The 8,983-nt window shown below is 41.1% G+C and overlaps 1 non-coding gene across 1 annotated transcript; it reads left to right on the top strand.

The window, feature by feature from the left end:
* The first annotated feature begins 3,328 nt into the window (after positions 1 to 3,328).
* On the top strand, positions 3,329 to 3,432 carry LOC130964060 (small nucleolar RNA R71). The gene has a single exon (XR_009080171.1). It is a non-coding gene; the product is annotated as a small nucleolar RNA R71 (small nucleolar RNA).
* Positions 3,433 to 8,983: the final 5,551 nt, after the last annotated feature.

Genomic DNA, 8,983 nt, shown 5'->3' with positions numbered 1-8,983 from the left:
GGTGACAAATGAGATGAGGAAAGGCTAACCTTGCCAAGGTAGAGAACTTGTCCGCCACCTTATAGAGTTCTTGGGCTATAACCTCATGAACCTCTATTTCTTCTCCAATCATGATGCTATGGATCATGATAGCCCGGTCTATGGTAACTTCGGACCGGTTGCTAGTGGGAATGATTGAGCGTTGTATAAACTCTAACCATCCTCTAGCCATGGGTTTGAGGTCATGCCTTCTCAATTGAACCGGCTTTCCTCTTGAATCTCTCTTCCATTGGGCGCCCTCTTCACATATGACTGTGAGGACTTGGTCCAACCTTTGATCAAAGTTGACCCTTCTAGTGTAAGGATGTTCATCTCCTTGCATCATAGGCAAGTTGAGCGCCAACCTCACATTCTCCGGACTAAAATCCAAGTATTTCCCCCGAACCATAGTAAGATAATTCTTTGGATTTGGGTTCACACTTTGGTCATGGTTCTTGGTGATCCATGCATTGGCATAGAACTCTTGAACCATCAAGATTCCGACTTGTTGAATGGGGTTGGTAAGGACTTCCCAACCTCTTCTTCGGATCTCATGTCGGATCTCCGGATATTCACCTTTTTTAAGTGAAAAAGGGACCTCGGGGATCACCTTCTTCAAGGCCACAACTTCGTAGAAATGGTCTTGATGCACCCTTGAGATGAATCTCTCCATCTCCCATGACTCGGAGGTGGAAGCTTTTGCCTTCCCTTTCCTCTTTCTAGAGGTTTCTCCGGCCTTGGATGCCATAAATGGTTATGGAAAAACAAAAAGCAATGCTTTTACCACACCAAACTTAAAATGTTTGCTCGTCCTCGAGCAAAAGAAGAAAGAAGAGAGTAGAAGAAGAAGAAATGAGGAGAAATGGAATGGCTTTGTATTCGGCCAAAGGGGAGAGAGATGGTGTGTAAGGTGTGTGAAAATGAAGGATTGAAGGAGGGTTTATATAGGAGAGAGAGAGAGGGATGTTCGGCCATTTGAGGGTGGGTTTGGGTGGGAAAGTGGTTTGAATTTGAATGGTGGGGTAGGTGGGGTTTTATGAAGGATGGATGTGAGTGGTGAAGAGAAAGAAGGGACTTGATAGGTGAGGGGTTTTTGGGGAAGAGGTGTTGAGGTGATTGGTGAAGAAGAGAGAGAGTGGTAGGGTAGGTGGGGATCCTGTGGGGTCCACAAATCCTGTGGTGTCAAGGAAAAGTCATCCCTGCACCAAATGGCTTTCAAAATCACGTTTTGAGCCATTTCTGGCGTTAAACGCCGGGCTGGTGCCCATTCCTGGCGTTTAACGCCAGGTTCTTGCCCTTTTCTGGCGTTTAACGCCAGTCTGGTGCCCCTTTCTGGCGTTAAACGCCCAGAATGGTGCCAGACTGGGCGTTAAACGCCCAACTGCTAGCCTCACTGGCGTTTAAACGCCAGTGGGTTCTTCCTCCAGGGTGTGCTATTTTTCTTCGTGTTTTTCATTCTGTTTTTGCTTTTTTCATTGATTTTGTGACTTCTCATGATCATCAACCTAAAAAAAAGATAAAATAACAAAAGAAAATAGTTAATTATAAAACATTGGGTTGCCTCCCAACAAGCGCTTCTTTACTGTCATTAGCTTGACAGAGGACTCTCATGGAGCCTCACAGATACTTAGAGCTATGTTGGAACCTCCCAACACCAAACTTAGAGTTTGAATGTGGGGGTTCAACACCAAACTTAGAGTTTGGTTGTGGCCTCCCAACACCAAACTTAGAGTTTGACTGTGGGGGCTCTGTTTGGCTCTGTTTTGAGAGAAGCTCTTCATGCTTCTTCTCCATGGTGATAGAGGGATATCCTTGGGCCTTAAACACCAAGGATTCTTCATTCACTTGAATGATCAGTTCGCCTCTATCAACATCAATCACAGCCTTTGCTGTGGCTAGGAAGGGTCTGCCAAGGATGATGGTTTCATCCATGCACTTCCCAGTCTCTAGGACTATGAAATCAGCAGGGATGTAATGGTCTTCAATCTTCACCAAAACATCCTCTACAAGTCCTTGAGCTTGTTTTCTTGAGTTGTCTGCCATCTCTAATGAGATTCTTGCAGCTTGCACCTCAAAGATCCCTAGCTTCTCCATTACAGAGAGAGGCATGAGGTTTACACTTGACCCTAAGTCACACAGAGCCTTCTTGAAGGTCATGGTGCCTATGGTACAAGGTATTGAAAACTTCCCAGGATCCTGTCTCTTTTGAGGTAATTTCTGCCTAGACAGGTCATCCAGTTCTTTGGTGAGCAAAGGAGGTTCATCCTCCCAAGTCTCATTTCCAAATAACTTGTCATTTAGCTGCATGATTGCTCCAAGGTATTTAGCAACTTGCTCTTCAGTGACATACTCATCCTCTTCAGAGGAAGAATACTCATCAGAGCTCATGAATGGCAGAAGTAAGTCCAATGGAATCTCTATGGTCTCATTTTGAGCCTCAGATTCCCATGGTTCCTCATTGGGGAACTCATTGGAGGCCAGTGGACGTCCAGTGAGACCTTCCTCAGTGGCGTTCACTGCCTCTTCTTCCTTCCAGAATTCGGCCATGTTGATGGCTTTGCACTCTCCTTTTGGATTTTCTTCAGTATTGCTTGGGAGAGTACTAGGAGGGAGTTCAGTGATTTTCTTGCTCAGCTGACCCACTTGTCCTTCCAAGTTTCTAATGGAGGACCTTGTTTCAGTCATGAAACTTTGAGTGGTTTTGATCAGATCAGAGACCATGGTTGCTAAGTCAGAGTGGTTCTGCTTAGAATTCTCTGTCTGTTGCTGAGAGGATGATGGAAAAGGCTTACTATTGCTGAACCTGTTTCTTCCACCATTATTGTTATTGAAACCTTGTTGAGGTCTTTCTTGATTCTTCCATGAGAAATTTGGGTGATTTCTCCATGAAGAATTGTAGGTGTTTCCATAGGGTTCTCCTAGGTAATTCACCTCTTCCATTGAAGGGTTCTCGGGATCATATGCTTCTTCTTCAGATGAAGCATCCTTAGTACTGCTTGGTGCTTTTTGCATTCCAGACAGACTTTGAGAAATCAAATTGACTTGTTGAGTCAATATCTTGTTCTGAGCCAGAATGGCATTCAGAGTATCAATCTCAAGGACTCCTTTCTTCTGATTAGTCCCATTGTTCACAGGATTCCTTTCAGAAGTGTACATGAATTGGTTATTTGCAACCATTTCAATCAGCTCTTGAGCTTCTGTAGGTGTCTTCTTCAGATGAAGAGATCCTCCAGCAGAGCTATCCAAAGACATCTTGGATAGTTCAGAGAGACCATCATAGAAAATACCTATGATGCTCCATTCAGAAAGTATGTCAGATGGACACTTTCTGATCAATTGTTTGTATCTTTCCCAAGCTTCATAGAGGGATTCTCCATCCTTCTGTCTAAAGGTTTGGACTTCCACTCTAAGCTTACTCAATTTTTGAGGTGGAAAGAACTTTGCCAAGAAGGCATTGACTAGCTTTTCCCATGAGTCCAGGCTTTCTTTAGGTTGTGAATCCAACAATGTCCTAGCTCTGTCTCTTACAGCAAAAGGGAATAGCATAAGTCTGTAGACCTCAGGGTCAATCCCATTAGTCTTGACAGTGTCATAGATTTGCAAGAATTCAGCTAAGAACTGATGAGGATCTTCCAATGAAAGTCCATGGAACTTGCAATTCTGTTGCATTAGAGAAACTAATTGAGGCTTAAGCTCAAAGTTGTTTGCTCCAATGGCAGGGATAGAGATGCTTCTCCCATAGAAGTCGGGAGTAGGTGCAGTAAAGTCACCCAGCACCTTCCTTGCATTGTTTGCATTGTTGTTGTTTTCGGCTGCCATGTGTTCTTCTTCTTTGAAGATTTCTGTTAGGTCCTCTATAGAGAATTGTGCCTTAGCTTCTCTTAGCTTTCACTTCAAGGTCCTTTCAGGTTCAGGGTCAGCTTCAACAAGAATGCCTTTGTCTCTGCTCCTGCTCATATGAAAGAGAAGAGAACAAGAAAATGTGGAATCCTCTATGTCACTGTATAGAGATTTCTTGAGGTGTCAGAGGAAAAGAAAAATAGAAGACAGAAGTAGAAAATTCGAACTTATCAAAGAAGATGGGGTTCGAATTTTGCATTAAGGAATATTGTTAGTCCATAAATAGAAGGATGTGAGAAGAAGGGAAGTAATTTTCAAAAATTAAGTAAAAGATTTTGAAAACATTTTTGAAAAACACTACTTGATTTTCGAAAATGAAAGTGGAAAAGAAATCAAGTAATTTTTGAAAAAGATTTTGAAATTAGAAGTCAAAAAGATTTGATTGAAAACTATTTTGAAAAAGATGAGGTTAAGAAGATATGATTGGTTTTTAAAAAAAAATATGTGATTGAAAAAAATATGATTTGAAAACAATTTTAAAAAGAATTGATTTTAAAAATTAATAACTTGCCTAACAAGAAAAGATATGATTCAAACATTAAACCTTTCTCAACAGAAAATGCAACAAATTTGAGATGTTCAATCAAATCATTAATTGTTAGCAAGTATCTTTGAAAAAGGAAAGAAATTGATTTTGAAAACATTTAATTGAAAAGATATGATTTGAAAAAGATTTGATTTTGAAAAACTTTTGAAAACTTGAAAAAAAATTGATTTGAAAACAAAATCCTCCCCCTTGTGCCATCTTGGCGTTAAACGCCCAGAATGGTATCCATTCTGGCGTTTAACGCCCAGAATGGTATCCATTCTGGCGTTTAACGCCCAAAATGCTACCTTTTTGGGCGTTAAACGCCCAACCAGGTACCCTGGCTGGCGTTTAAACGCCAGTCTGTCTTCTTCACTGGGCATTTTTGAATGCCCAGCTTTTTCTGTGTGATTCCTCTGCAGTATGTTCTGAATCTTCAATTCTCTGTATTATTGACTTGAAAAGACACAAATAAAAAATATTTTTGGATTTTTAATAATAAGGAATAATCAAAATGCAACTAAAATCTAATAACAATGCATGCAAGACACCAAACTTAGCAGTTTGTATACTACTGACACTAATAAAATGAGAATGCATATGAGAGATAACAAAACACTCAAGTCAATAGAATTCAAAGATCAAAACAAGGAAATCATCAAGAACAACTTGAAGATTAATGAAGACAAATGCATGAATGCAAAAACATGCAATTGACACCAAACTTAAAATGAGACTCTAGACTCAAACAAGAAACATAAAATATTTTTGGGTTTTTTATGATTTTGTAATTTTTTTGTATTTTTCGAAAATTAAGTGGAAAAGAAAAATAAAGGTATCAAAATTCTTAATGAGAATTCCAGGAATCATGCAATGTTAGTCTAAAGCTTCAGTCTAAAGGAATTAGACATAGCTAGCCAAGCTTCAGCAGGACATTGCATTCAAGAGCTAAATTGATGAGGATCAATCAGCTTTGGTGATGATAAGAACATCACCTTGAAACACTAGAATTCATTCTTAAGAACCCTGAAAAAGAAAATACCTAATCTAAGCAACAAGATGAACCGTCAGTTGTCCATACACAAACAATCCCCGGCAACGGCGCCAAAAACTTGGTGCTGTTGCCGGATTTTGGCACTGATGTTACCGGACAAAAAGCTTGCTCAAAACTTGAACAATCCCCAGCAACGGCGCCAAAAACTTGGTGCGCGAAATTGTGAACAATACTTTTCACAACTCTCATAATCCCCGGTCATGAACTCCAAAAACTTGGTAGCTCAATTCCATGGCATTACACAACTTCGCACAACTAACCAGCAAGTGTACTGGGTCGTCCAAGTAATACCTTACGTGAGTAAGGGTCGATCCTACGGAGATTGTTAGTATGAAGCAAGCTATGGTCATCTTGTAAATCTTAGTCAGGAAGACTCAAATGGATATGGTGATGAACGAAAATAACATAAAAGATAAAGATAGAGGTACTTATGTAATTCATTAGTAGGAACTTCAGATAAGCGCATGAAGATGCCTTCCCTTCCGTCTCTCTGCTTTCCTACTGTCTTCATCCAATCCTTCTTATTCCTTTCCATGGCAAGCTTGTGTAGGGTTTCACCGTTGTCAATGGCTACCTCCCATCCTCTCAGTGAAAACATTTGCAAATGCTCTGTCACAGCACGCGGAATTCAGCTGTCGGTTCTCGGTCAGGCCGGAATAGAATCCATCGATTCTTTTGCGTCTGTCACTAACGCCCCGCCTGCTAGGAGTTTGAAGCACGTCACAGTCATTCAATCATTGAATCCTACTCAGAATACCACAGACAAGGTTTAGACCTTCCGGATTCTCTTGAATGCCGCCATCTGTTCTCGCCTATACCACGAAGACTCTGATCTCACGGAATGGTTGGCTCGTTTGTCAGGCGAGCACTCGGTTGTCAGGCGATCAACCATGCATCGTGCAATCAGGAATCCAAGAGATATTCACTGGAGCCTTGGTTGCTTGTAGAACAAAAGTGGTTGTCAGTCACCTTGTTCATAAGTGAGAATGATGATGAGTGTCACGGATCATCACATTCATCAAGTTGAAGAACAAGTGATATCTTGGACAAAGAACAAGCGGAATTGAATAGAAGAACAATAGTAATTGCATTAATACTCGAGGTACAGCAGAGCTCCACACCTTAATCTATGGTGTGTAGAAACTCCACCGTTGAAAATACATAAGAACAAGGTCTAGGCATGGCCGTGAGGCCAGCCTCCCAATGATCAAAAGATTCAAAGATCTCAAGATCTCTAGCTCTCCAGATGTCTAGATACAATAGTAAAAGGTCCTACTTATAGAAAACTAGTAGCCTAAGGTGTACAAAGATGAGTAAATGACATAAAAATCCACTTCCGGGCCCACTTGGTGTGTGCTTGGGCTGAGCAATGAAGCATTTTCGTGTAGAGACTCTCCTTGGAGTTAAACGCCAGCTTTTATGGCAGTTTGGGCGTTTAACTCCCATTTAGGTGCCAGTTCCGGCGTTTAACGCTGGAATTCCTGAGGGTGACTTTGAACGCCGGTTTGGGCCATCAAATCTTGGGCAAAGTATGAACTATCATATATTGCTGGAAAGCCCAGGATGTCTACTTTTCAACGCCGTTGAGAGCGCGCCAATTGGGCCTTTGTAGCTCCTGAAAATCCACTTCGAGTGCAGGGAGGTCAGAATCCAACAGCATCTGCAGTCCTTTTGAGTCTCTGGATAAGATTTTTGCTCAGATCCCTCAATTTCAGTCAGAAAATACCTGAAATCACAGAAAAACACACAAACTCATAGTAAAGTCCAGAAAAGTGAATTTTAACTAAAAACTAATAAAAATATAATAAAAACTAACTAAAAGATACTAAAAACATACTAAAAATAATGCCAAAAAGTGTACAAATTATCCGCTCATCAGGGATCAGACACATACAAGTACTGATAATAACCCATCTAAAAAGGCTTCTCAACCCTTATCTGTAGGCAATAAACCTGCAGCAACTAAGGTTGAGGAATACAAAGCCAAAATGCCTTATCCTCAGAAACTCCGCCAAGCGGAACAGGATAAGCAGTTTGCCCGTTTTGCAGACTATCTCAGGACTCTTGAAATAAAGATTCCATTTACAGAGGCACTTGAGCAAATACCCTCTTATGCTAAGTTCATGAAAGAGATCTTAAGTCATAAGAAGGATTGGAAGGAAACTAAAAAGTTTACCTCACTGAAGAATGCAGTGCAGTCATTCTGAAAGGCTTACCTGAGAAGCTCAAAGATCCCGAAAGCTTTATGATACCATGCACATTAGAAGGTACTTGTACCAAGCAAGCTCTATGTGATCTTGGGGCAAGTATTAACCTAATACTTGCAGCTACTATCAAAAAGCTTGGGTTGACTGATGAAGTTAAACCAACCCGGATATGTCTCCAACTTGCTGATGGCTCCATTAAATACCCATCAGGCGTGATTGAAGACATGATTGTCAAGGTTGGGCCATTTTCCTTTCCTACTGACTTTGTGGTGCTGGAAATGGAGGAGCACAAGAGTGCAACTCTCATTCTAGGAAGACCTTTCCTAGCAACTGGCCGAACCTTTATTGACGTCCAAAAATGGGAAGTAACCCTGAGAGTCAATGAAGATGAGTTCAAGTTGAATGTTGTCAAAGCTATGCAGCATCCAGACATTCCAAATGACTGCATGAGCGTTGATATTATTGACTCTCTAGTAAAAGAGATCCATATGACTGAGAGTCTCGAATCAGAACTGGAGGATATCTTTAAAAATGTTCAGCCTGATCTGGAGGAATCAGAGAGAATAATAGAACCTCTGAAAATCTCTCAGGAAGAGGAGAAACCTCCTAAACTCGAGCTCAAACCATTACCACCATCCTTGAAATATGCATTTCTGGGAGAAGGTGATACCTTTCCTGTAATCATAAGCTCTACCTTAGAGCCATAGGAAGAGGAAGCACTAATTCAAGTGCTAAAGACACACAAGACAGCTCTTGGGTGGTCTATCAGTGATCTTAAGGGCATTAGCCCAGCCAGATGCATGCACAAGATCTTATTGGAGGGTGATGCTAAGCCAGTGGTTCAACCACAAAGGCGGCTGAATCCAGCTATGAAGGAGGTGGTGCAGAAGGAAGTCACTAAATTACTAGAGGCTCGGATTATTTATCCTATTTCTGATAGCCCCTGGGTAAGCCCTGTCCAAGTCGTCCCTAAAAAGGGTGGCATGACAGTGGTTCATAATGAAAAAAATGAACTGGTTCCTACAAGAACAGTTACAGGGTGGCGTATGTGTATTGATTACAGAAGGCTCAATACAGCTACCAGAAAGGATCATTTTCCTTTACCATTCATATACCAGATGCTAGAAAGACTAGCAGGTCATGAATACTACTGCTTCCTGGATGGATATTCAGGTTATAATCAAATTGTAGTAGATCCCTAGGATCAAGAAAAAATAGCATTCACATGTCCATCTGGAGTATTTGCATACAGAAGGATGCCATTTGGTCTGTGCAATG

The sequence above is a fragment of the Arachis stenosperma genome, chromosome 2, assembly GCF_014773155.1.
Source record: "Arachis stenosperma cultivar V10309 chromosome 2, arast.V10309.gnm1.PFL2, whole genome shotgun sequence".
Lineage (NCBI taxonomy): Eukaryota > Viridiplantae > Streptophyta > Magnoliopsida > Fabales > Fabaceae > Arachis > Arachis stenosperma.
Note: the sequence above shows the minus strand (reverse complement) of the source record. Positions and strands in the feature narration are given on the sequence as shown.